The sequence below is a fragment of the Durio zibethinus genome, chromosome 14 (assembly GCF_047325235.1).
Source record: "Durio zibethinus cultivar Kanyao isolate XHJ-2024 chromosome 14, ASM4732523v1, whole genome shotgun sequence".
In the NCBI taxonomy this organism is placed as follows: Eukaryota; Viridiplantae; Streptophyta; class Magnoliopsida; order Malvales; family Malvaceae; genus Durio; species Durio zibethinus.
The window spans coordinates 15,021,915-15,047,506 of NC_143175.1; the positions used below are offsets into that span (position 1 = coordinate 15,021,915).

General features: G+C 34.9%; 1 pseudogene across 1 annotated transcript; it reads left to right on the forward strand.

The window, feature by feature from the left end:
• The first annotated feature begins 215 nt into the window (after positions 1 to 215).
• LOC111293622 (uncharacterized) lies at positions 216 to 25,241 on the forward strand (annotated as a pseudogene). Its single transcript, XR_016327581.1, has 10 exons — positions 216 to 612; positions 696 to 731; positions 857 to 1,095; positions 2,349 to 2,448; positions 3,019 to 3,377; positions 3,767 to 4,088; positions 4,523 to 4,730; positions 5,702 to 5,922; positions 7,290 to 7,476; positions 24,728 to 25,241. The product of XR_016327581.1 is annotated as an uncharacterized LOC111293622 (transcript).
• The last annotated feature ends 351 nt before the right edge of the window (positions 25,242 to 25,592 follow it).

Consider the following 25,592-nt stretch of genomic DNA (forward strand, 5'->3'; position numbering starts at 1 on the left):
AATAAACTTTTAACGTAAATTAATATTTTATTTAAAATAAAATTTATTTAAATATAATAAAAAAAATTATTAAAATACCTTAAAAACGTAAAAAATAATTCATGCGAGTTTTTTAGTATTTTATTTTATTTTATTGTTAAATATTTTCTAGTTGCAGTTCCGGTTAAAAGTAAAAACGTAACATAAAGAGAAAAAAAAAAAAAAAAGGAAAAATCGTGAGCGTGGGGCGGGCAAATTGGAAACCTGTAGGGACAGGACTCAGCCGAGAGTGGCTGGATCTGGAATTCTGGAGGAGATTGGAAATTTGAATTGAGATCCTAGATTTGTTGGTTGCAGTTTCAAGTGAATGGTCGAGGAGTTGTTTTACTGTTTTACAATTAGATCAGATCTGGGAGAAATGCTGCGGCTGAGGGCATTTCGAGCGACCAATGAGAAGATTGTGAAGATAGCGGTGCATCCGACTCATCCATGGCTGGTAACCGCCGATGCCTCTGATCACGTCTCCGTATGGAACTGGGAGCATCGCCAGGTCATTTACGAGCTGAAGGCCGGTGGGGTCGACCAGAGACGTTTTGTGTGCCAAATTGGAGAAGCTTGCTGAGGGCGAATCTGGTTCGCAATCTATTTCTATTTGGAATTTTCATTTTTTTTTGGGGTTTGATTTGATTTGATTTGACGAAAATTTGATTTTACAGTGCCCAAAGAGAAACCTACAGAGGCCATCCGCGGAGGTAGGTATTTAATAAGGAGTAGTGCATTTTTAGCCCTCTTTTTCCTTTCTTCAGATTGAAAATTTAAAAGTGAATTTGAAATGTCGACCTTTTTCTTTTGATCAATTGTTAAAAGTGTTAAGCAGGTGAGCTTTTTGGATGATGACGTGCGGTTTCGGCAACTTTGGCGTAACCGTTCTGCGGTTGCGGAGGCTCCTTCTGCTGTCAATCAACTTACTTCTGCTTTTGCCTCTCCGGCTCCATCAACAAAAGGATGGCATTTTCTTGTCATCTGCTGTGAAAATAAAGCCATCTTTTTGGACTTGGTCACCATGCGTGGCCTTGATGTACCCAAACAAGAGCTTGACAACAACTCGCTTCTCTGGTCAGTGATCTTTCACTTTGCTCATTTTTGAAATATCAGTTTCATCACCATATTTTATGCACTCATATTTATTATTGTGGAAAAGAAAATGCACTCCTTTATGTCATATCATTTGCTGAGCCCAAATTCCACAATTGAAGCTTCCTAATCCATGTCGTCTGCTGGCTTTAACTGCCAATGCTTTCATCTTTTCATATCCTTGGATGACCTGCATAGCATTTTGATTTCATTTGTGTGCCTCCTCAGTTTTGAGTTTTTCTGCTGCCGCTACCTTTCAGTAACTTCTGATTACTTTTTCTTATCATTGAAAACAATAATCTTGTAGCGGGCATGAGGTGACCTTGTTGATTTGCCTTCTTAAATTAAAGCACCTCATAGCCCGTCAGGCAAGGTGCCTTTTATTAAGTGCATGCCTCTTGTGTGTAGAAAGGCAAGGGGCACATAAAAGGCCTGCTGCACCCTTTGGGTCTTTATGGTTTTTAATCTCTTTTATTAGCTATGTTATAGTGACTAGAAAAGGTCAGTATCAATCCTGGGGGAATATAGTCCACTCGCAATCTTTTGTTGAAAATGTAAGTCAAGGAAACATCAAGCTACCATGTGATGACAACTCTTCTATGTATTCACTTAAACTTTTTGGACCTATTTGTGTGCATATTTTCTAGATGCACTTACTATGAGAAAGTTTTCATTTTTATGATATCAAATAGGCACATGATGCTGGAGTTGTTGCTGTTGAGCATTCTAGAATGATTGGAGGTGCTCCTCAGCTTATTACAATCGGTGCAGAAAAGGCATTGGCTATATGGGACACAATCTCTTTTCAGGTTTTGTACTGTCCCATGAGAAGTATTAACAGTTGTGAATAGCAGTTCCTGTAACTGAAATTTTGCATTAAAGAGTTGGCATGTTTTTTCTTTTCATTCTTGTTAGCTTCTCTGCTAGGGAGTTGTGGCAAATTAAACACGTTCCAAAGCTTGCATGTCATAGTGTAGCATCTTGGTGTCATCCTCGAGTTCCTAACCTTGATATTTTGACTTGCGTCAAAGATTCCTATATATGGTATGTTAATTTTTTTTTTATTTTCTCAATGGCACCCACTAAATAGATCTATCAGTCTTTTTTTTATACATTGGCTTTTGTTACAGTATATTGGTGGAAGGCTATATGCAGTAAATAATGACCATTCAAGGCAGTATCGTTTGTTTAATTATTGCAAGGGTATCATACTTACTATTTTAACCTTTTTGCAGGGCTATTGAGCACCCAACTTATTCAGCACTTACAAGACCATTGTGTAATCTGTCTCCACTTGTTCCTCCTCAAGTAGTTGCACCAAACAAGAAACTTAGGGTATGTGGCTGTTTTTGTAGTTGTGATCCTATAACCTCCATTGGTGAGGATTTTATTTTTATTTTATTTTTTATAAAACTTAATTAGTAGTTTTAGTTTAATGTTATACACTCTTAATGTTATGTTCAGTGTCAATATTGCAGAAAACTTAAATCCGTAAACTAATGAACTGTAGAAGAAAGAGATTTACATAGAGAAGAAAATGTTTCAGCTCTTTCAGTAAATTCTAATTGCTTGTACAAGAAGCTCAAGTAAGGATATAGAAGAAGGTGTTGGGACCTCATTGGCCTAACCTCTGGCAGCTACACTTTGGTTTTTGTAGATGGGTTTAAATTCCTGGTGAATATCTCTGAAAATTTAGAAACTAAAGCACTAGAAACATAAAAATATCATCCATTTACTGCTTGCTCTGAAATGTAAATGTTATATTTATTCTTTGCCCATGAAATTGGCCTTTGTATGATTGTCATTCTTTTTGACATAGCTTGATGTTTCTTTTCCTTCTTCGTCCCCACCACCTGATCTCTTCCCAAAGTTGCTTGTTTTGACTTTTTTAAGTTTCTACTGCAGGTTTATTGTATGTTTGCACATCCTTTACAGCCTCATCTTGTTGCTACTGGGACCAATATTGGTATCATTGTCAGTGAATTTGATGCTAGATCTCTTCCTCCTGTAGTTCCTCCCCCAATGCTAGCGGGAAGTCGAGAACATTCTGCTGTCTACGTTGTCGAAAGGGAATTGAAACTGTTAAACTTTCAGCTGTCCAAAACAGCAAATCCATCACTTGGAAATAAAGGCTCTTTATTTGAAGCTGGGAAGTTGAAGGGAGATTCACTTGAACCCTTGCATGTGAAGCAGATTAAAAAGCACATTAGTACACCTGTTCCTCATTATTCATATTCAGTTCCTTCAGTAAGCAGTTCTTGAAAGTAAGTACTCTTTCTTTTGCCTCAACACAATTGTTGATTTGTTGTTGCTTTATTGAGTGCCAATTTCAACAATAAGTGTAGTAGATGATTTTGGATGTAGACATACATTAAATTTGTTTGGGGTTTGTTTACAAGCTAATCACGTCTAGTTTGGACTGTTAGTTCCTCTTCTGCTCTCCTCCCAGCCTAGAAGAGAGACAAAGAACATCTATGCTCTTGTACCAGTCAGCTATAATTGCATCCTACTTTCCCATGTGCATGCACATATTTTATGCGTGGAGAGAGAAATTTCAGCTGGAATATGCTCTATCCATTAACTCTCATACTGAGCAATTTTACCATTCTACTTTTATAACAGGCATCATTCTTACTGAAGAACTTATGTGCAGGTATCTTGCAGTTGTCTGGCCTGATATTCCTTATTTCTCTATCTGCAAGGTTAGCGATTGGTCCATTGATTCAGGAAGTGCAAGGCTTCTGGCATGGGATACATGTTGTGACAGATTTGCTATATCAGAGTCTGCGTTACCTCCTAGAATGCCCATTCTCCCCAAGAGAAGTTCATCAAGAAAAGCAAAAGTAGCTGCAGCTGCAGCTCAGGCTGCAGCAGCAGCTGCTACTGCTGCTTCTGCTAATGTCCAAGTTCGCGTTTTGCTGGATGATGGAACTTCAAACATATTAATGGGGTCCATAGGTAGCCTAAGTGAACCGGTATTTTAATCTTCTTGCTTAGTGTATACTGTTACTTCATTTCAGTATAATTAGACTCAATTCTTGATGCATTGGTTCTTCAAATATGAGGAGAGATGGTTTCTTAGTGCCAAGTTATATTTGACAATCTTTTCCACAAATTATGTTGTCTTTCAACAAATGGTGTTGTTTTTTTTTCACTAGGGGAGAATTTCTAGATCATGTTAGGCGTGTTTATTATCTGTGAAAAAATAATTGGATAGATGATATTTTAGGCTGCTGCCAACTGTTGTTGGGATTTTCAATGACTTGCTGAAAAAATTTATAGTTCCAGCATTAAATAGTACCGATAAGATTTCATATTGTTAGATTTGGATGTGTTTCTTAGTACTCTCCATTTTTGCTGCATTGTGCACGGTTAGACTCCTCTCCTAACTTAAAAGTTTCTCTACTAGGTCATTGGCCTGCATGGAGGGGCCCTACTTGGTGTTGCCTATCCGACATCTCGTAGGGTTAAGCCTATGCTGCAACAGCTATATCAACAATTCAGTCTATGCTGTTGTCAGGATTTGGAAGTACCAGATCTTTTGCTACTTTTGATGATGGATTTTCTTCTTAGAGATCTCCTACTGAGGCAGTGCCTCAAAACTTTAAGCTTTTCAGGTGAAAATAATTATTGTGTAGCCTGTGTGCCATTAACATAATTCTGTCTGGTATAATAGTACAGCTTTTGGTTGGGCTTCCAAGCATCATGTATGGCTTTAGTTTTGAGAGCTTACACTTGGTGCCGAAATAGTTGACTTTGAAAACTAGTCTACATTACTCTTCTCTGAACCTAGTTGAATACTGGGTAGCATACCTTTTTTTAGGATTCAAACTTACGTAAAGAAAGCATAATTGCTGAAACTGTGAGATTGTCCTCCATCAATTGAAATGATTGAGATGCTTTTGTTCAGAGCTGTTAATCCTATACCTACGAGGGCTTGAGATCCAAGATAAGAAATTACCAAAACTGACTTACAAAAACTCCTTTAAGTAGAAGGTATGCCTCAGGTTGAAAGTTGACAGTGTTTCTGTATTCTGTCCATCAATTTACAGCATAAGCTTGACTCTTTAGATTTTATTGTGACATTTATGTTTGAATTCTTCTTACATCTTGGTTGTCTGCATCATCAAGCCTGTGAGACTAATTTGTGGAATTTTAAAATGTTTGTATACAAAATATGTAAATGTAATGCTGGACTTGGTTGATCTTACTTCACCATCTATCTTTGTGTAAGAGAATATATGTGATACGAACCCAAATGACATTTTTGGCTGGGATATATATTTAGATATTTTTGGTAATTTGTCATACAAGATTTTTAGAGTCCTGAACCAGCTACCATGAACTCTTGTTCAAACTGAACTCCTGAACCAGTCTCTGTGTATGTATTGTATGTGTGTGCATATAAATTGTATAGGAGCAGTTCCAAAGGTTCTGTTACCCTAGTCCCGAATGAGTGCTTTGAGAAATGTGTTGCCTAATATCTACTGCACTTTTACGTGTATTTTAATTTTACCATCTGATGACAAAGATAATATGCCATTTCCTTTTCATCAACATAATAATTGATTGAAGTTATAATGTGCAGTTGGGAGACTTTTAAAGCAGTAGGTGGTCTTCTCCCTCAGCCAGAGTGGACTGCATGGGACCAAACTGTTTTGAGTATTGTGCTCTTGCTTATCAGTGTTATATTGTCATCTGTTCCTTGTGCCCCCAGTATAGATACCTTGGAGATGTTGCAATTGCCTATGCCACTGGAGCTGTTTGGCAACGGAGACAATTGTTTGTGGCTACACCAACTACAATTGAGTATGATATAGTTACCTGTTTAGAAATTTGTTTACATTAAATTGAAATTCCTGGTTTTCTTCACTCTTTATTTTCTGCATATTTCTGTAAATTTTTTTTAATGAAAATATGCTTTACTCTAGTTATAGGCCCTCTTTGAAATGGAAGTGATTAAATGGACAAATAAGTTTATGGTAAGTTACTTATGTTACTCATTAAGTTGAGATTTACATTGGTTTGCTGAATAATGGAATATAAAATTTTGCAATTCAGCTTCTCCTGTCTGATGAAGGCAGTGAAAGACTTTATTCTTCACTCTTCATTATGCAGTTCCAACATTTGCTATGTAGAATTTGATATTATGGTTTGTAGGTATTTCATTACAAAGGTGCAGTATTATAATTTCTGTTAACTCCTCCACCCAAGAGTAGTTTTGTTGGATTTAGGTTGTTCATGGAGTTTATTGTTTGCGGCACAAGAATAATAGCCACAATCCTTGCCACCTTTCCTTTCCTGTCTAGCTCTCTTTTTAGGTTAAACCTCAATAGAATTGAACCTTTATTTACTTCTAAGCCCCAATCCTAATTACTATTAGCTGTAAACCCTAAAATTCCAAAACTTTATAAACCATAAGTAGGAAAAAATTTTTTTTCCCCTTGATATGTCCTAGATCAATGTTTTATGTCAAGCTACTACATCTATTGCTTTGAAGTATTTTAAAATAACCAAATATATCTTTCAAGTACATCTATCTAGTTGTGTTGTATAACTTCTTTGTAATTTCTAATTTTACATGGAACATGCTAATATAATATTTTTATCATGTAATTTAATTTTGATAAGATGAACATGTTAATATAATATTTTCATCGTGTAATTAAATTTTGATAAGATTGTACTATTAGTTACTCTGAATAAATGGTAGAAGTGTTGAGAATGTATTTGCAACAGTTCTCACTGCATGATACTAAATTCATTTTGAATTATTTCATGTATTGATTTCAATTAGAGATTGCACTACCCACTGCATGGGATAATTGGTTTTTCTCACTAATATTTTGCCTTTTATGGGTCGTATTTCTAAATAGAATTGAATTCCTTGATTGATACCTATTCTAGGGTCACAATTGACGGCATAAAAAGCTATATTGCCACTTCTATTAATTTACCCCCTCATTTCCTCCTTTGAGCAATATAATGGAATCAACACCATCAACACCAATTTAAAGTCTTTAAGTCCTTCAAGGCATTGAAAGCTGTTCATAAGGGGCCTTTTCTTGCTGGTTAATGCACCTATTCCTTATTTTTTAAAGTTACTGGAATGCCAAGAGTGCGGACAAGCTGAGCAATAATTGTGCAATGCATATCTTTTGGGCTGCTTTTTTCAGATGTGTTTTTGTGGATGCTGGAGTTGCACCCATAGACATAGAAACAAGAAAGATGAAAGAAGAGATGAAACTAAAAGAAGCACAGGCAAGAGCAGTTGCTGAGCACGGAGAGTTGGCTCTAATCATTGTAGAAGGTCCCCGAATTGCTACACAAGAAAGAATAAGATTGAGACCACCTATGCTGCAGGTCAGAATTCTTATATCACTTGTTTATAATTTTTTCTGCTGGCTGTCATTAGTGGAGGTGGTGTTATACTGTTATGCATACTTCCTTTCAATGTTGTCAAGGTGCCTAGGCTCTAAGCACAGTGTAAAACAAGCAAAGAGCCTTGTTCCCTTTTAGAGGACCGCTTTTAATCAGACACATGGCTTCTGTGTCTAGGCACATTTTTTTTTCCAAGGTGAAAGGCACAGAAAAAGCACACCCGACTTTAAAGTGTCTTTTGTTTCTTTAGTTTTCAATTTCTTTTGTTAGATATTCTTTGAATAGTAAAAAAAAAAAATCAGTTGTATTTACATTAATAAAAAATTAAATAATATTATTGATGCACAACATTTTGTTAAAGATGGAAGTGAAGAAAACTTAGAACTTTGTTTGATGACTTTAGTTATGATACTTCTTGATCTTTGGAACACATTAGGCCATGTAATGGAGTACACTTTTTAATGTTTATTAACAAAATAATAGACATTATACATGCAATTTTGTTTGTCCTTTATATTATCTTTTAGAAATCAGCACCTTACTTCACTTGGGCGAGCACTTTTTTGAACTTTCTCCTAGCATGTAGAGTGCACCTTGCATTTTTGACAACTGTCATAACGTATAGATCCGTGGATCCATTGTTAGACATTGATATAAGGCCACCAATCTTTTTTGTTTAGGTGCGATTGGTCACCTAACTAAATCTGTTCCATTTTAAAAAGAAGTCCCAAGCTTGACTTAGGTATCTTTAAAAGGTAGATTCAATATCTACGAAACTAGAATTAGGTCCGAGAGTACGGTTACATGTGAGGAAGGTTATAACACTCTTACAACGCCCATCAAAGGATGGTACCAGCTTGATTTCATATTATCCATTGAGCCTTAAAAAATCTCACAAGAGAGTTAATTATTGAAAATTGTTCTCAATTAACTCTAATACTTTTGACAAAAAATTAAGAGAATTCTCACTTTAAAAGTATACAAGAAAATCACTGTTTCTTTTATAGAGATTTCATTGTCGGATTAATTAACATTTATTTGAAAAGTTTAAATTCCAAGGAAAAATTGATACTTCAACTTTTTCCCAAGAATTTTTTTTTTTATTTTAGGAAAAATGGGTGCATTATTTAAGGAAAAATTAATACTTTTAACTTTTTGCTCAAATATTTATGAAATATATTTATTTAAGGAAAACTAATACTTCAATATTTCTTTAAAACACCTTTTAAAATTTTTTATTTTAGGAAAATTAATCTTTTAACTTTTTTTCAATATTTTTTAAAATTTTTTATTTTTAAAAAAAATTGATACTTAAAAGTTTTTCTCAAATTTTTTTTTTTTGAAAATTTTTACTTTTTAAGGAAAATTGATTTTTTAACTTTTTGCAAAGTTTTGGAATTATTTTTATTTTTATTATATTTTTTTAGAACAAAGATTTATCAAAAAAATAATTTTGCTTTTCTTCTTCATTTTCTTTGACAATTTCCTTTTTATCTCTTTCTCTCTATATAATTAATCAAGAAACTCAACCTTAAGAAGATTGATGGGTTTTTCCAGATTCGAGTGCCTCATCGACATTGTCGCTGTCGTAGGTTGTCACTACCACCTTCTTTTTTCTTTTTTTGTTTTTCCTTTTGATGTCGAGAATTGATGGTTAAGATGTTACAGAGTATCTGCAAATAGAAAAAGCTTACAAAGAAAACTCACAAGAATTGGAATAATGACAGAATATGAGTATTGGATTAGAAGGGATAAAAGTTCACCAAAATTAGACACTAAGGGATACAAAAACACCACTCTAAGAATTTTAATTAAGGATATAGAACAATAAAAGTTTACCACTTTAGAAAATTCACTTAAGAGATACAAAACTTGAAGAACAATCTAAAAGATTGCTTAAAGATAAAGAAAACTCTATTTTACCTTCTACCAAAGAATAAGAGCAAATAAATTGGCTAGGCACATCCTTCTAAACATGAGAATTTTCAAATTAAATTGTTAGAATCATGCGTAAAATAAAGAGATTTGTATGTGAACAGTAATTTGTAGTGTGATCGTAATTATCTATCCATTTACTCTTGCAAATTACTTAATAATGAATCTAACCATAATCTCATCCACTTTCATGCTCTTCTTTTTCAGCTAGTGTGAACACAATCTCCCTATTTCAGCCCATCTTATTTTTGCATTTATTTAATGGATTTGGACCAAGGATAGGTCCATCTTATTTTTGGATAAGTCTGCTTTAGTCTCAGCCTAAGTGATATGATGTGCAGACACTCTAGTGTCAATCTCTTCTTGATGGAAAAGACGTCTTCAAGTCTGAACTAGTATTCTCATCATGGTAGGATGACAAATCAGCAACATTGAAGGTGAAAGAGACTTCATAAGTGTCAAGAAGTTCTATCTTGTAGGCATTCTACCTAATTCGTTGGATAATTCTAAATGGACCATCAATCTTAGGTTGTAATTTGTCAAACTTCCCTGGAGGAAACTCTCTTTCTGTAAGTTGATCTATACCAAATCACCTTTTTTAAACTTCACATATTTTCGATGCTTGTTTGCTGCCTTTTTAGATTTCTCATTTTGTTGCAAAATCTTAGCTTTCACTTATCCATGCGATTGTTTGATACCCTTGGTCATTTCTTCTGCATCTCTACTAAATTGTTGATTAGTAGGGAGAGGAATTAAATCTAAAGGGCTTATTAGATTCTTACCATACACCACTTCAATAAGGCTGCAACCAGTGGTTTGGCTTGGTGAGAGGTTGTAGACAAACTTTACTTGAGGTAAAACAAGATCCCCCTGTTTGATATTCTTTCCCACACTCATAAGGTTGCCCAAGCTATGATTGGTTACTTTCATTTGATCATCTGTTTAAGGATGATGAGAAGAACTATTCTTGAGATTGGTGCCAAGCTTCCTTTAAAGGGTGTGCCAAAAATGACTAAGAAACTTGAAATCCTGATCAGACACCATAGATCTAGAAACTACTTGTAGCCTTACAATTTTCCTTAAATACAGATAAGAAACATGAGCAGCATCTATAGTTTTGGTACAAGGAATGAAATGGGCCATCTTGAAAAAATGATCCACAACCACCATGATAGAGTTTTTGTTCCTTTAAGTTCTAAGCAGTCCAACTACAAAGTAGAAACTAACATCTTCCCAATGAGCATTAGGCACAGGCAGTAGAGTATAGAATCCAGTGTTTTAACCATGACTCTTGGCAATGTGGCACATTCTACATCGTTCAAGGTGTTTCATCACATCCCTCCCCATTCTCAGGCAATAAAACTTGTCCTGCAAAAGAGCAAATGTCTTGTCCTTTTCAAAGTGTGCACATAGTGTACGCTCATAAGCCTCATTGATTAAGCCTGTCTCAAGGAACATGAGGGAATGCAAAGGTTGTTAGCCTTGAAGAGATATCCATCATGCAACAAAAGCTAGTTGTGTGGTCCTTGCTTGCATTCTTCCCAAATTCGACCAAAGTAAAGATTCGTCTCATAGAGCCTTTTGATCACATCAAATCCAATAACTTCAACAGCCATAGTCATCAATAAAGAGTGCTTTCGACTCAAAGCATCTACCACCACATTTTGAGTTCTCGATTTGTGTTTGATAGTGAAGTTGTAGGCTTGAAGGAACTCCATTCAAGCTGTATGTCTTTTATTGAGTTTGTGTTGGCTATTGATAAACTTTGAGGTCTCATTGTCTGAATATAGGATAAATGGCTTGAGAAGGAGATACTGACTCCAATGGAATAAAGCTTTATATATGGCATAGAACTCTTTGTCATAGGTTGAATACTTCTTCTTGGCTTCATTGAGCTTTTTACTAAAAAGTGCTATAGGCTTTCCTTTTTTACTTAAAACACCTATTCCAGAATTGGATACATCAATTTCCACCTCGAACACTTGATCAAAGGATGGTAGGGACAAGATGGAAGCTTCAGTGATCCTTGTCTCGATGAGCGCAAAGCTTGTTGGGCTTTTTTGGTCCACTTAAAAGCTTGATTCTTCAAGCATTTGGTGATGGGAGCCAAAATGGAGCTAAAACTCTTAATGAAGCGCCTATAAAAAGATGCAAGGCCATGGAAGCTTCGAATGTCATGTAGAGATGCTGGTGTTGGCCAATTTAAAATTGCCTCAACCTTGCTGGGATCTATCTTTATTCCTTTGACACCACAAACCCTAGAAACATAAGGCTCGAAATAAAGAAACTGTAATTTTTAATGTTAGCATAAAGTTTTTGTTATCTCAATATGCAAAACAGTTGGTGTAGATGATTCAAGTGTTGGTCTTCATCTTTGCTATACACCAGAATATCATCAAAATATACTACTGCATATCTGTCAATGCAAGGTTTAAGGATATGATTCATAAATCTCATGAAAGTACTAGGAGCATTGGATAAACCAAAAGGCATTACCATCAATTCATAGAGACCATCCCTTGTCTTGAAGGCTGTGTTTCACTCATCTCTAGGCCTCATTCTGATTTGATGATAATCACTGTGTAGGTCTATCTAGAAAAAAATAGTTGCTCCATGTGATTGGTCCAGCAAGTCATCTAAGTGCGGAATAGGAAAGCGATAGTCAACTGTGATTTTACTGACTACCCTACCATCCACACACATGTGCCATGATCCATCCTTCTTAGGCACCAGAAAGGTTGAGATTGCACAAGGGCTCATGCTTTCACGCACCAATCTATTTCTCACCAATTCATTAACTTGGCGTTGCAACTTCGCATGCTCTTTAGGACTCATCGTATAGATTGTCTTGTTGGGTAGAACAGCTCCTGGGATAAGGTCTATGCAATGTTGAATGTCCTTTATTGGTGGTAGACCAACTGGTAACTCCTCTTGAACATCTTGAAATTCTACCAATAATAGTTGTATCATTGTAGAGGGCTTCTCACTATCTTTATTCTCCTCAATCAACACTAGTGCATATATAGTACCACTTGTCTTAATTTCCTTTTTCTAATTGGCCTTAGTAAACAAGCTGCTTCCTTCCCCTTTAGTTGGTTTTGACATCACCATGGCCTTGGTAGGCCTAGAATGATTTTGCATCCATCCTTCACAAATGTGTAAGTGTTGCGGTATTCATCATAAATAACCCTCCTATCATAATGCCAAGGTCTTCCGAGTAGTAAATGGCAAGCATCCATCAGAGTTACATCACATCACACTTTGTCTTTTTATTGCTTTTCTATGGAAAAAGGAACCAAACACCTCTTTTTAACTTTGATTTTATTCTCTTTCTGCAGTTAAGACAGCTTATATGGTTGGGGTGATTCATTGTCTTAAGGGCTAATTTTTACACCATAAAGGTAGAAACAATGCTTTCAAAACTTTCACTATCAATTATAACATCACATAGTTTCTCATGAGCAATACACCAAGTGTGGAACACGTTTTTATGCAACCAATCTTCTTCCTTAGCAGGTGCGGTACTCAAACTGCATTGTATGTCTAAGGATGCTCCATAATTGCCATAGGTCACCTCTTCCTCCTCTTCAAGGTTTTGATCCTCTTTAGCCAGCTCTTCTTCATTTTCCTCCAAGTCTTCATCTACTAGAGCCATAATCTTCCTATTTAGGCATTCTGAGGCAATGTGTCCAAGCTTTTGACATTCAAAACACCTTTTGGTTTGTGCACTAGATTGAGGCTTGTTGTTGAGGTTCCATCTTTCTTTTGGGGCTGCTTTGGAATAGGTTTAAAAGGAACAATAATCTTGGATGAGCCACCTTTATTGATATAGCCTTCTTGGGACCCAAATCTCAAGTTGCTTTCACGAGCCTCCTTTTGTTGTCTCTTCACCTTAAGGGCAAGCTTGCATACATCATTGAAAGTCCAATAAGGTTGTAGCTACACCATATTAGCTATTTTAATCTTTAATCCTCCAAGATACCAAGCAATAGTTTGCTTCTCCTGTTTCACCAATTTGCATTTTAACATGAGGTGGTCAAACTTAGTCATATATTCCTCCACTGAAAGATCTCTTTGCTTCAAGTTATGGAACCTAAGGAAGACATCTTATCGAAAATTGTCTGGGAGATACTTTTTCTTTAACTCTCTTTTCATCTTTTCCTAATTTGTAATTTTTTTCTTGCCTTTTCTTTCCCTTTGCTTCTTTAGATTTTCCCACCAAAAGGATACATGTTTTCTAAGTTTGATGGTCACTAGCTTCGCCTTGCGATATTCAGAGGCATCATGGTATTCAAATATGCGTTCCACCGTATATAGCCAATCTAAGAACTCTTAAGGTTGCATCTTCCTCTCGAACTCAGGAATCTTGATTTTCGGATTGAATATGTTAGGTTGAAGTTGGTTTTTACGTAGATAGTCTCTGACTTGCGGCGGGTGAAGTGGGGTGCTATCATCAGAATCACTGTTGTTTTCATGGTATGGATTGGCTTTTCTATCATGCTTTTTGTTCCTTTTTCCTTGCCTCCTTATCTCTTCTTATTTTTCTTGTATATGCAGCTGTTGTTATAGTTGAATGATCGATTGCCATATCTCTTCTATGAGGGCATCCCTTGGGTCAATATTGGTAGTTGCTGCAACGTTGGTGTTGGCTTCAATCTCTTCTGTTAGTGCTTGACGAAAACGACCTACCATAGCTCTAATACCAAATTGATGCCGAGAATTGATGATTGAGATGTTGAAGAGTATCTGCAAACAAGAAAAGCTCACAAAGAAGACAACCCACAAGAATTAGAATAATGACAGAATATGATTATTGGATTAAAAGAAATAAAAGTTTACCACCAAGATTAGACACTAAAGGATACAAAAATACCACCCTAAGAATTCTAATGAAGGATACAGAACAATAAAAGTTCACCACTTTAGAAAATATAGCTAAGAGATACAGAACTTGAAAAACAATCTAAAAGATTGCTTAAAGATAAAGAAAACTCTATTATGCTTTTTCCAAAGAATAACAACAAATAAATAGGCTAGGAACATTCCTCATAGCATAGGGATTTTCAGATTGAATTGCAGAATCATGCCTAAAATCAAAGGATTTGCATGTGAATATGATAATTTGCAGTGTGAATGTAATTATTTGTCCATTTATTCCTATAGATTACATTCTAATGAATTTGACCATAGTCTCATCCACTTTTATGCTTTTCTTTTTCAGCTAGTCTGAACACAAATCTTCCTATTCCAACCTACCTTATTTCTGCGTTTATTTGGCGGATTTGGACAAAGGATAGGCCCATTTTATTTTTGGATAAGTCTGTTTTAGTCTCAGTTCAAGTTGTATGATGTGCAGACACTTTGATGGTAACTTTCTCCAACCTCAAAATTTTAATCAAGAATCGTGCACTTAGAACTTTATTCTTTGATCATCGCTTCCGTTGACGTGAGTCACAACCACCATTGCTTTCTTTGTATTTTGATTGTCTATTATTAGGTTTCATATATTTTTGGTTTTGAGTATTTTTTGGTTGATTGATTTTTGGTAATGGGTGTTTGGGCTTATATCTTGTTTGAAGTTGAGTTTTTTTTACTTGTTTAATTTTGTGTTATCGTGCAATATCTCGAGTAGGTTTGCAAGTGGTGTGGGATAGTTATGATTTCGTGATACTAAATATAGTAATTGAGTTGTTGGGCGATTTTAATGGTGGTAGGATTAATAGTTTGGTGGTGATGAATTTTTGGTCGGTGACTCTTTCTGCAAATGTTTTTTGCTAGATTTTTTTGTTTTTTGATTTTCTCGTGGAGAAGGTGGGTTGTGGGTTGGGGTTATTAAAGGTTGTGGATGGGAATGACAACCATGCACGGTGGAAGGTTTTGATGCTAGAAATTGATGGTGAGTTGTTGAAGATTAATTGTAAATAGAAAAACTCACAAAGAAGAGAACTAAAAGAATTTGAATAATGACAGAATATTGTTATTGGATTAAAATGATAGAAGTTCACCAACAAGAGTAGACATTAAGGAATACAGAAAGATCACCTTAAGAATTCTAATTAAGGATATAGAAATATAGAAGTTCACCACTTTAGGAAATTCACCCAAGAGATGCAGAACTTGAGAACAATTTAAAAAATTGCTTAAGGATAAAATAAACTCTATTCTGCCTTCTATAAATAATAACAAAAAATAAATAAGCCAGGAACATCCCTCAAAGCATGGGAGCTTCAAAGATTGCCTTTTTTTGGATTGCTAAATTGATGGGATTGCTTTTAATCTTGTTTTGTTGAAATGTTGCCTAAAATTATGGGATTTGCATGTGAACATAATAATCTATAGTGTGAACACACTTATTTGCCCATTTACTCTTGCAAATTACAACCTTACACATTGATAATATGCTTAATATTTGGTGTGTAGGTTCATCCATATCATAATCCTATCCATCTCATAATCTCCTTTTCTAGCTAGTGTAAACATAACTTCTATATTCCAGCCCACCTTATTTCTACATTTGTTTAGTGAATTTGGACCAATGATAAACCCATCTTATTTTTTGATAAGTTCTCTTTAGTCTCAACCTAAGTTGTAAAATGTATTGGTACTCCGGTGTCAATCTTCTTTGGTTGGGAAAGACTTGTCCTCAAGTTTGAATTAGTTTTTTCACCATGGTAGGGTGACAAATCAATAATATTGAAAGTGAAAATCAATAACATTGAAAGTGAGAAATATTTCATAAGTGTTAGGAAGCTCTATCTCGTAGGCTTTTTCCCCAATACGTTGAAGATTTCTAAATGGATCATCTGTCTTAGGTTGTTAACTTGTCAAACTTTCTTAGAGGAAATCTGTCTTTTCGCAAGTTGACCCACATCAAATCACCTTCTTTAAACTCCACATCTTTTCTATGCTTGTTTGTTGTCTTTTTGTATTTCTCATTTTGTTGCAAAATCTTAGCTCACTTAGTCATGCAATCGTTTGATACCCTTAGCCATTTCTTTTTTTTTTTGCATCTTCACTAACTGGTTGATTATTAGAGAGAAGAACTAAATTTAAAAGGCTGATTGGATTTTTACCATACACCACCACAAAAAAGCTATAACTAGTGATTTGGCTTGGTGAGTTGTTATAGACAAACACTATTGAGGTAAAATAAGATCTCATTGTTTGATATTCTTTTTCACATAACTTTTTAAAAGGTTGCCCAAGTTGCGGTTGGTTATTTCTGTTTGACTATCTGTTTGACTATCTGTTTGAAAATGATGAGAAAAACTATACTTGAGATTGGTGCCAAGCTTTCTAAAAAAAGTGTGTCAAAAATGACTAAGAAACTTAGAATCCTGATCAGACACGATGGATCTAGAAACTCTATGTAGCCTTACAATTATCCTGAAATACAAATCAGAAACATAAGAAGCATCTATAGTTTTGGTTCAAAGAACGAAATGGGCTATCTTGGAAAAACGATCCACAACTACCATGATGGAGTTTTTGTTCCTTTGAGTTCTTGGTAGTCCTATTACAATGTCTAAACGTCCAAACTAACATCCTCCCAAGGCGTAAAAAGCACAGTCAGTAGAGTGTACAATCTAATGTTTTGACCATGACTCTTGGCAATGTGGCACACTTTACATCGTTCAAGGTGTTTCATCAAATCCTTCTCAATTCTCGATTAATAAAACTTGTCTTGCAAAAGAGCAAGTGTCTTGTCCCTTCCAAAGTGTCCACCTAGGGTACCATCATAAGCCTCATTGATTAAGGTTTCTCAAGGAATATGAAGGAATGCAAAGGCTGTTAGCCTTGAACAAGCATCCATTATGCAACAAAAATTGGTTATGGTCCTTGCTTGCATTTTTCCCAAATTTGGCCAAAGTAAGGGCCTGCCTCATAGGGTCCTTTGATCACATCAAATCCAATAACTTCAACAGCCATAGTCCCCAATAAGAAGTGCTTTCGACTCAAAGCTTCTGTCACCACATTTTGAGTTCCCAATTTGTGCTTGATGGGGAAGTTGTAAGCTTAAAGGAACTCAAGTTGTATACTTTCGGTTGAGCTTATGCTGGCTATTGATGAACTTCAAGGCCTTATGGTCTAAATATATAATAAATGGCTTGGCAAGGAGATATTGACTCCAATGGAATAAAGTTTTATGTATGGCATAGAATTCATTGTCATAGGTTGAATACTTTTTCTTGGCTTTATTGAGCCTTTCACTAAAAAATGCTATAGGCTTTCCTCATTGGTTTAAAATAGCACCTATTCTAGAATTGAATGCAATACATTCCACCTCGAACACTTGATCAAAATTTGGTAGGGATAGGATAGGAGCTTCGGTGATCCTCATCTTGATGAGTTCAAAGCGGTGTTGGGCTTCTTTGGTCCACTTAAAAGCTTCATCCTTCAAACATTCAGTGATGCGAGCCATAATGGAGTTAAAACCCCTAATGAATGGAGTTAAAACCCCTAATGAAGCCCCTATAAAAAAATGCAAGGCCATAGAAGCTTCGGATATCATGCAAAGATGCTAGTGTTGGCCAATTTAAAATTGCTTCAACCTTGCTAGGATCCGTATTTATTCCTTCCTTTGACACCACAAATCCTAAAAACACAAGGGTAGAAGTAAAGAAGCTGCACCTTTAAAGTTAGCATAAAGTTTTTGTTTCCTCAATATGCAAAACAATTGATGTATATGATTCAAGTGTTGGTCCTCATCTTTGCTGTACACTAAAATATCATCAAAATATATTACTACATATCTACCAATATGAGGTTTAAGGATATGATTCATAAATCTTATGAAAGTACTAGGAGCATTAGATAAACCAAAAGGCATTACCATCCATTCATAGAGATCATCCTTTGTCTTGAAGGCTATTTTTCACTCATCTCCAGGCCTTATTCTGATTTGATGATAGCCACTACGTAGGTCTATCTTAGAGAAAATATTTGCTCCATGTAGTTGGTCTAGTAGTCATCTCAGCGAGGGATAGGAAAGCAATAGTCAATTGTGATTTTTTGATCGCCATGCTATGTACACACATGCACCATGATCCATCCTTCTTAGGCACCAAAAAGGCGAGACTGTACAAGGGTTCATGCTTTCACGCACCATTCATTTTCTCACCAATTCATCAACTGGGCGTTGCGACTCTTAATGCTCTTTAAGACTCATCTTATAGGCTACCTTGTTGGGTAGAATAGTTTTTGGGATAAAGTCTATGTAGTGTTGAATGTCCTTCATTGGTGGTAGAATAACTAATAACTTTTCTTGAACAACATATTAAAATTCTACCAATAATGGTTTTGTGATTGCAGGGGGCTCTTTATTATCTTCATTCTCGTCAATCAGCACTAGTGCATACATGGTGCCACCCATCGTAATTGACCTTGGTAAACAAGCTACTTCCTTCCCCTTTGGTTGGTTTTGATATCACTATGGGCTTGGTAAGGCCTAGGATGATTTTGCATCCATCCTTCACAAATGTGTAAGTGTCGCGGTAACCATCATAAATAACCCTCCTATTATAATGCCAAGGTCTTTCAAGCAATAAATGGCAAGCATCCATTGAAGCTACATCATACTACATTTCGTCCTTGTATTACTTTCCTAAGAAAAAAGGAACCAAACACCTCTTGCTGATCTTGATTTCATTCTCCTGCCAAGACAGCTTATATGGTTGGGGGTAATCTATTGTTTTACGGCTTAAATTTTGCACTATAAAAGTAAAAACGTGTTCAAGACTTTCACTATCAATTATAACATCACATACCTTCCCATGAGTAGTACATCGAGTTTCGAATATGTTTTTATGCAACAATTTTCTTCCTCAACAAGTGCAGTACTCAAGCTGTATTGTATGACTAAGGATGCTCCAAAATTGCCATAGGTTACCTTTTCCTCCTCGAGGTTTTGATTCTCTTCAATCAGCTCCTCTTCGTTTTCCTTCTCTACTAGTCACAATCTTCCTATTTGGGCATTCTGAAGCAATGTGTCCAAGCCCTTGACACTTAAAACACCTTCTGGTTTGTGCACTAGACTGAGGCTTCCTAGTTGAGGTTTTATCTTTTTTTTTTTTTTTTTTGAGCTGTTTTGGAATGGGCTTAGAAGGAACAACAGTTTTGGATGAGCCACCTTTATTGATGTAGCCTTCTCTGGACCTAAATCTCAAGTTGCTACCACGGTCCACCTTTTGTTGTCTCTCCACCTTAAGGGCGAGCTTGCATACATCGTTGAAAGTCCAATAAAGCTGTAGCTGTACCACATTAGCTATCTCAATCTTCAATCCTCCAAGATATCGGGCAATAGTCTGCTCTTTTTGTTCCACTAATTCGCATTTTAACATGAGATGGTCACACTCAGCTGTATACTCTTTCATTGAAAGATCTCTTTGTTTCAAGTTATGGCGCCTAAGGAAGACATCTTGTTGGAAGTTGTTTGGGAGATGCTTTCTTTTCAATTCTCTTTTCATTTTCTTTAAGTTGCAATTTTACTCCTGCCTTTTCTTTCCCTTTGTTTGTTCAAATTTTCTCATCAAAAGGATGCATGCTTTCTAAGTTTGATAGCCACTAGCTTCACCTTGCGATGTTTAGGGGCATCATGGTATTTGAAGATGCATTTAACTGTGTATAGCCAATCTAACAACCCCTCAGGTTGCATTTTTCCTTCAAACTTATGAATCGCTATCTTCTAGTTGAACATGCTACGTTGAAGTTGGTTTCTACGTAGGTAGTCTCTTACTTCCCGTGGGTGAGGTGGGGTGCCATTGTCAAAATTACTGTTGTTTTCATGGTATTCATCCTCTTGATTCCTCTTTTTTTACTGCCTTATCTCCTCTCTTTTCTTGCATATGCAACTATTGTTGTAGTTGAAGGATTTGTTGCCACATTTCCCCTATAAAGGCATCCCTTGGGTTAGTATTTGTAGCTTTTGCAACGTCGGTGTTGGCTTCAACATCTTCTGTTGGTGCTTGATGACGATGACTTGCCGTAGCTCTTATACCAATTTGATGTCAAGAAATGCCTGTAATTTGTGGTTCCATGATTATATAAGTTATGCATATTAGAACATATTCCTGGGGGTGGTTTCTTGATTAGAAATGCCAAGTTATTTTCATGTCATGCCCTATATTCATGTAAAACAATTATAGTCATCCAAAATTGCAATTTATATTATCAAATATTGGTTTCCGTTACACTTATATTACTGTTTGTAGTTACATGACTGTGCATGCCTTGTCCTTAGCCATCCTGGCATTCGTTGACGGTGTCTCGTTGCTTATAGAGATGCTATTAGGGCAGTGAAATGCTATAAAATTTTTCTTCTCTACTTCAAACGAGATTACAATTTTGTGCAATCTCATATTGTTTTCCTCTGCAGGGCAAGCCGGCTTGGCAGAGAACATCATGATGATGTAGCAAAATTTATGCTTGGAATGGGCTATGCCACTGAAGCACTTCATTTAACTAGCATATCTAAGAGGTTTGCCCAACCTATTTTGTGTTTGATTTCCTTTATGGATATGATTCCTATGGCTGGTTTTTTTGCAATTTCAACTTTGAAATAAGCTTCTGTTTCTACCATAAAAAATTTCTATGTTAGATTTCTCTCTTACACACACACACATATGCCTTTGCTTTCTATTTGCTATTCCTTGTGCATTGTTATCTGTACAATGGAGTTTTACAAGTCCATGCATCATACATGCTTGTATTTCTGCATTGTATTGACACATAGACACACACACACACACACACATTGATAAGGGTATTTTTCTTGGTCAGAGGGGACCAGGTTGAATGGGGTACTGTTACATGAGATAGCAGGAAAAAAAACTAGAGGCATCAAGTGCAAGAATAGGCAATTGTTGAACGGTTCAAATGTAATAGCAGGACAATGAGCTGGAGATGTATGGTTTCTGCTCTTTTGAGTTGATTTTATTCAAGCACTAAGGGTGTGGTACTTTTTGGACAAGGAATCAGAGTGGTTTAGAAAAATAGAAAAGCCATTGTCTCAAGGACTGAATTACTGTGGAATTTTTTCTTCAACTAGAGAAATTAAAATCTTATTCGGTTATAGGAGTATGTTTAATCTCATTTCCCTAAATAAGGTATTTCAAGGCACATGAACGCCATGTCAATGCCAGATCTGATTTTCTTTTAAAAAATAAAAATATTAATAATTGATACATGGGTGTGTAGTAAACCTTGAGCTGAAGCGTCTACAGTCCCAGTTTATTAACTGTATCTGTATCAAGTTTATGAGCACCTACTCCCAGAGGCACCCTGCTTACTGCCTTGTCTGTCTATGGTGAAACTCATCTTCTTTCCTTAGCACCAAAAGCAACTCCTTAACAAATGCTGTTGAATCACCTGGTCTTGCCTTCTGTCTTTATTCTCAAAAGTTGACTCAATAAAACCTTTTCTTTCTGTACAAATTTTAATTCTGTTGAATTTCCCTACTCTTAACAACCTCATTTCTTTTGCAGAGATGCAACTACCTTGCACCCAACGTACTAACAACCACCTATTGACTCCTGGATATAGAATTAAAACAAACCGCATTACTAGCATTATGGACAAACACTACATATCCCCAATCCCCAATTGGGTTTAGCCCATAAAGAAAACTTTTTTCAAATTTTTTTTAATTTATTCAAAATTTGATTCCACTACAATTAGCAATCAAGTCAAAAGGCTTGAGCAGACTCTTAGTTTCTTCGAGGACTAATTATCCCCATTGAGAACTCCATCTGTTAGATATCCATTTGCCATATCTTTTATTCTTTTATTGCTAAAGTCAAGACTTCTTCCACCTTCTTTGTCAACCAATTTTTTCCTTGTGAGATTTTGCCAACCCAAACAACCGTTAATGTGTGTTTGATAAGCCATTGAAAAATTTCAAACCATTGAAAATTAAAATTTTCTATGGTTTTATTTTTTTCAATGTGTTTGATAAATCATTTTTAAAAATCACTTAATGGAAGATTTTCAATAAAAGTATTGAAAATGCTAAATAGCTTTTATCTACTTAATGTATCAATTCATTCAAGGAAAAAAAATATGACTTAATTACATTAATCTTATATTCTTTCCTTTTAACTATTTATTCTTTTCTTTCTAACTTTTAACTATTGAAAATAATTATAAAATTGTATTTCTTGTTTATAAAAGATTAATAAGAAAATTACTAAACATTTAATTTACAATAGCATGCTAAACAATTTTTATATCATAAATTCAGTGCTTAAATTTTTTAGAACTAAAAATTTAATACTTAAATTTTCAACAACCTTCAATTTGCATTCTTTTTACCTTTTTTTTGTCAAGACCAATAATATCCTTGAATGCACTTCATTTGAAAATTTTCAATTCAGTTGATTTATGGAGATATGGAGCAAAAGAAGAATTTCTTAATATGAACTTTGATGCTCTAAATTAATTGTTGAACAGAGATTGTATCTGGTTTCTGTCAAGATCTTTTTAAAATATGAGAAGGTGTTGATGTGACTTAAAATACCCCATTTAAGTAAAGTAGAATAAAAATACTTGTATTAGGTAATTAAGAGTTTAATTAATCCCAAGTAAGAAAATTCAATAGTGTGTCAATAAAGTGATTAGAGAAGTTAATTCTTTTGAGGCAAATGATGTGATGATATAGGAGCAATTATTGATGTGGAAAGGATCAAATTACCATTCCACTTATCTTGGTGCTCTAAGTTTACCATCCACCTTGAAATCGGTTCAATTTTAGTATCTATGAAGTATGGACATGGGTCTAACACATGTATTTATGTTGGATTCGTGTTGAACACATGTTTTACATTGCTTGAAACATGTTGGATACACATGGATACAGCAAAATAATTCAAAAAATAAATTGGCATATTGATCTATGTAGTTGGAGATGATGGGATCCTGGGAGTCGAAGGAAGAAAATGATATTTATAGTAGGCCACTAAAGTATAATATTGGGCAGGATCAAATGGACTTTTGGTAGGAAACTATTAAAAGGTTAATTATCAAGTTACAATTTTTAACCCTAAAAGCTATTGGGCCAGATTAAGTTTAGACGTATGCAAACCCAATAATTGTATGTGCATAATAATAAATTTACATGAAGAAACTGTGAAAATAAAATATTTTCTTAAGATATTTATCAAATTTAAAAAGCTTTTTATTGCATATAATCTCCATTTTTATTTAAAATTAATGGAATTATAACTAATAATATGTAACAAATGTTATAAAATATTATATAATATTCATTTATCCAAAAACATATATGTTTATATATATATAATATTTCTTTAATGTATCATTGTCTTTATGTACATGTAGCATTTACTTTAAATTTGGCTCTGAAAAGGTAAAAGATGTATGTACTGTCATTTGAATTGTGTGTGATTGTTATCTCAATTTGAAGTAATGAGCTGGCACTAAATATGTCTTACAAAAGGAACACTTGTTTTTTGGCAACATAAATTCTTAATAAAAAAATATGATGTGTCAATTGAGTTTGAAATATAATAAGTGCATATATATTTCCTTTTTTTCGCTGTCTTTTTCTTTTCTTCCTTCGCCTTCCCCTTTTTTTTCTCTTTTTTCTTTTTCTATTTTCAATAATACACATGCTACTTGCATCCAAAATTTTCATCAAGTATTTGATTTGTGGCCTTAACTAACCTTCACAATCAGAAATTTCACCATAATCTGCCATAGCTTTCATTAAAATTTTCTCAAAAGCCATTGCTTTTACTTTTTCTCTATAGTTGCTGCAAACCAACAGTAGTTATCCACCATCATCATTTGCATCCACATTAATAAGAGCTTGTGGCTCTCTCTTTTTGTCGTTTATTTTTGCATTAGTAGATATTCAAACTGACTCTAATGTTGAATTTATTGTGGAATGCAATCATATGTAAAATCAATTCGCAATCAAGGAAAAATAGTCATGGGGTATCAACCTATCGATGTGCTTTTCCTTTGGTTTATCATCTCTAGTTTCTGAAGTCTATTCTAGCCAACAGAAGTAGCATCATGAAAAATGAATTTGAAATATTGCATTTTTATAAGTTCTTTTCCATCATTGAATCCCACTGTTTGCTCAAGAAGGTAAAGGAAGAAAGTTGATGGTGGAAATGCTATATGCCTGTTAGAGTTTACATTGAAGCACTCTCTATAAGTATATTATGCAGTTTTTTGTGTTTGTGCCAATTAGATTGCAGCAAGAGTCCTATGTTATTCTTGCATTGCATTCTGATCCATGGTTTCTTCAATTACATTGCTATTCTATGTTTTATAGGTTGGAGTTTGATTTAGCCATGAAGAGTAATGATTGAAAAGAGCTCTACCATGTCTTCTTACAATGAGCAACAACAAGGACATAGGACAGGATAATCCCAGGTTTGGTTTGAATGATATCCTTAATTTGACAGCTAAAAAGGAAAATCTGGTTAAGGCTGTTCAAGGAATAGTAAAATTCGCGAAAGAGTTTTTGGACCTTGTTGATGTAGATGATGCTACTGGCCGGGCTGACATTGCTCATGAAGCTCTTAAAAGGTTAGCTACTGCAGGTTCAGTGAAAGGACCTTTATAGGGTCATGAGTTAAGAGGACTGCTCTTCGCCTTGTTAATCATGGAGAGTTGACACACCTGAGTGTAAGTTGCAATGTTCATATCCTCTCTTTCAAACTGGTTATTTGAGCTATTTGATGCTTGCTTGCTAAAAGGTTTTAAGAATTATATGCTACATAAGTACTTAACTCCAGTTACCTTTTTTTATTATTTAAAACTTTCTGTTCGAGGCCTTCATCTCATGTCTGAACCATCTTAATTATTTCTCTCTTTTCTTTTCATGTTTTGACCAACCATTATTTTTGTATATAGTTGGTGTTATTTCTAATAGTTTCTTGTATACCCAAATATCTATCTTAGTATTCTCACTGTAAGGCAATTTTCTAGTTGAAGTAAATTAAAGCTATCAATTGAAATTAAGGCTATATTTGGTACGCAATATTGTTATAGTATAGAATAATATAATAGTATAAATAAGATTAGATTAAATTATATCTTATGTTATGCTTGTTTGTGTAAAGATAAAGAACAAGATAGAATATTATTTTACCTTTTATCATGTTTGTTATGTGTAAGATTAAGATTAAGATAGG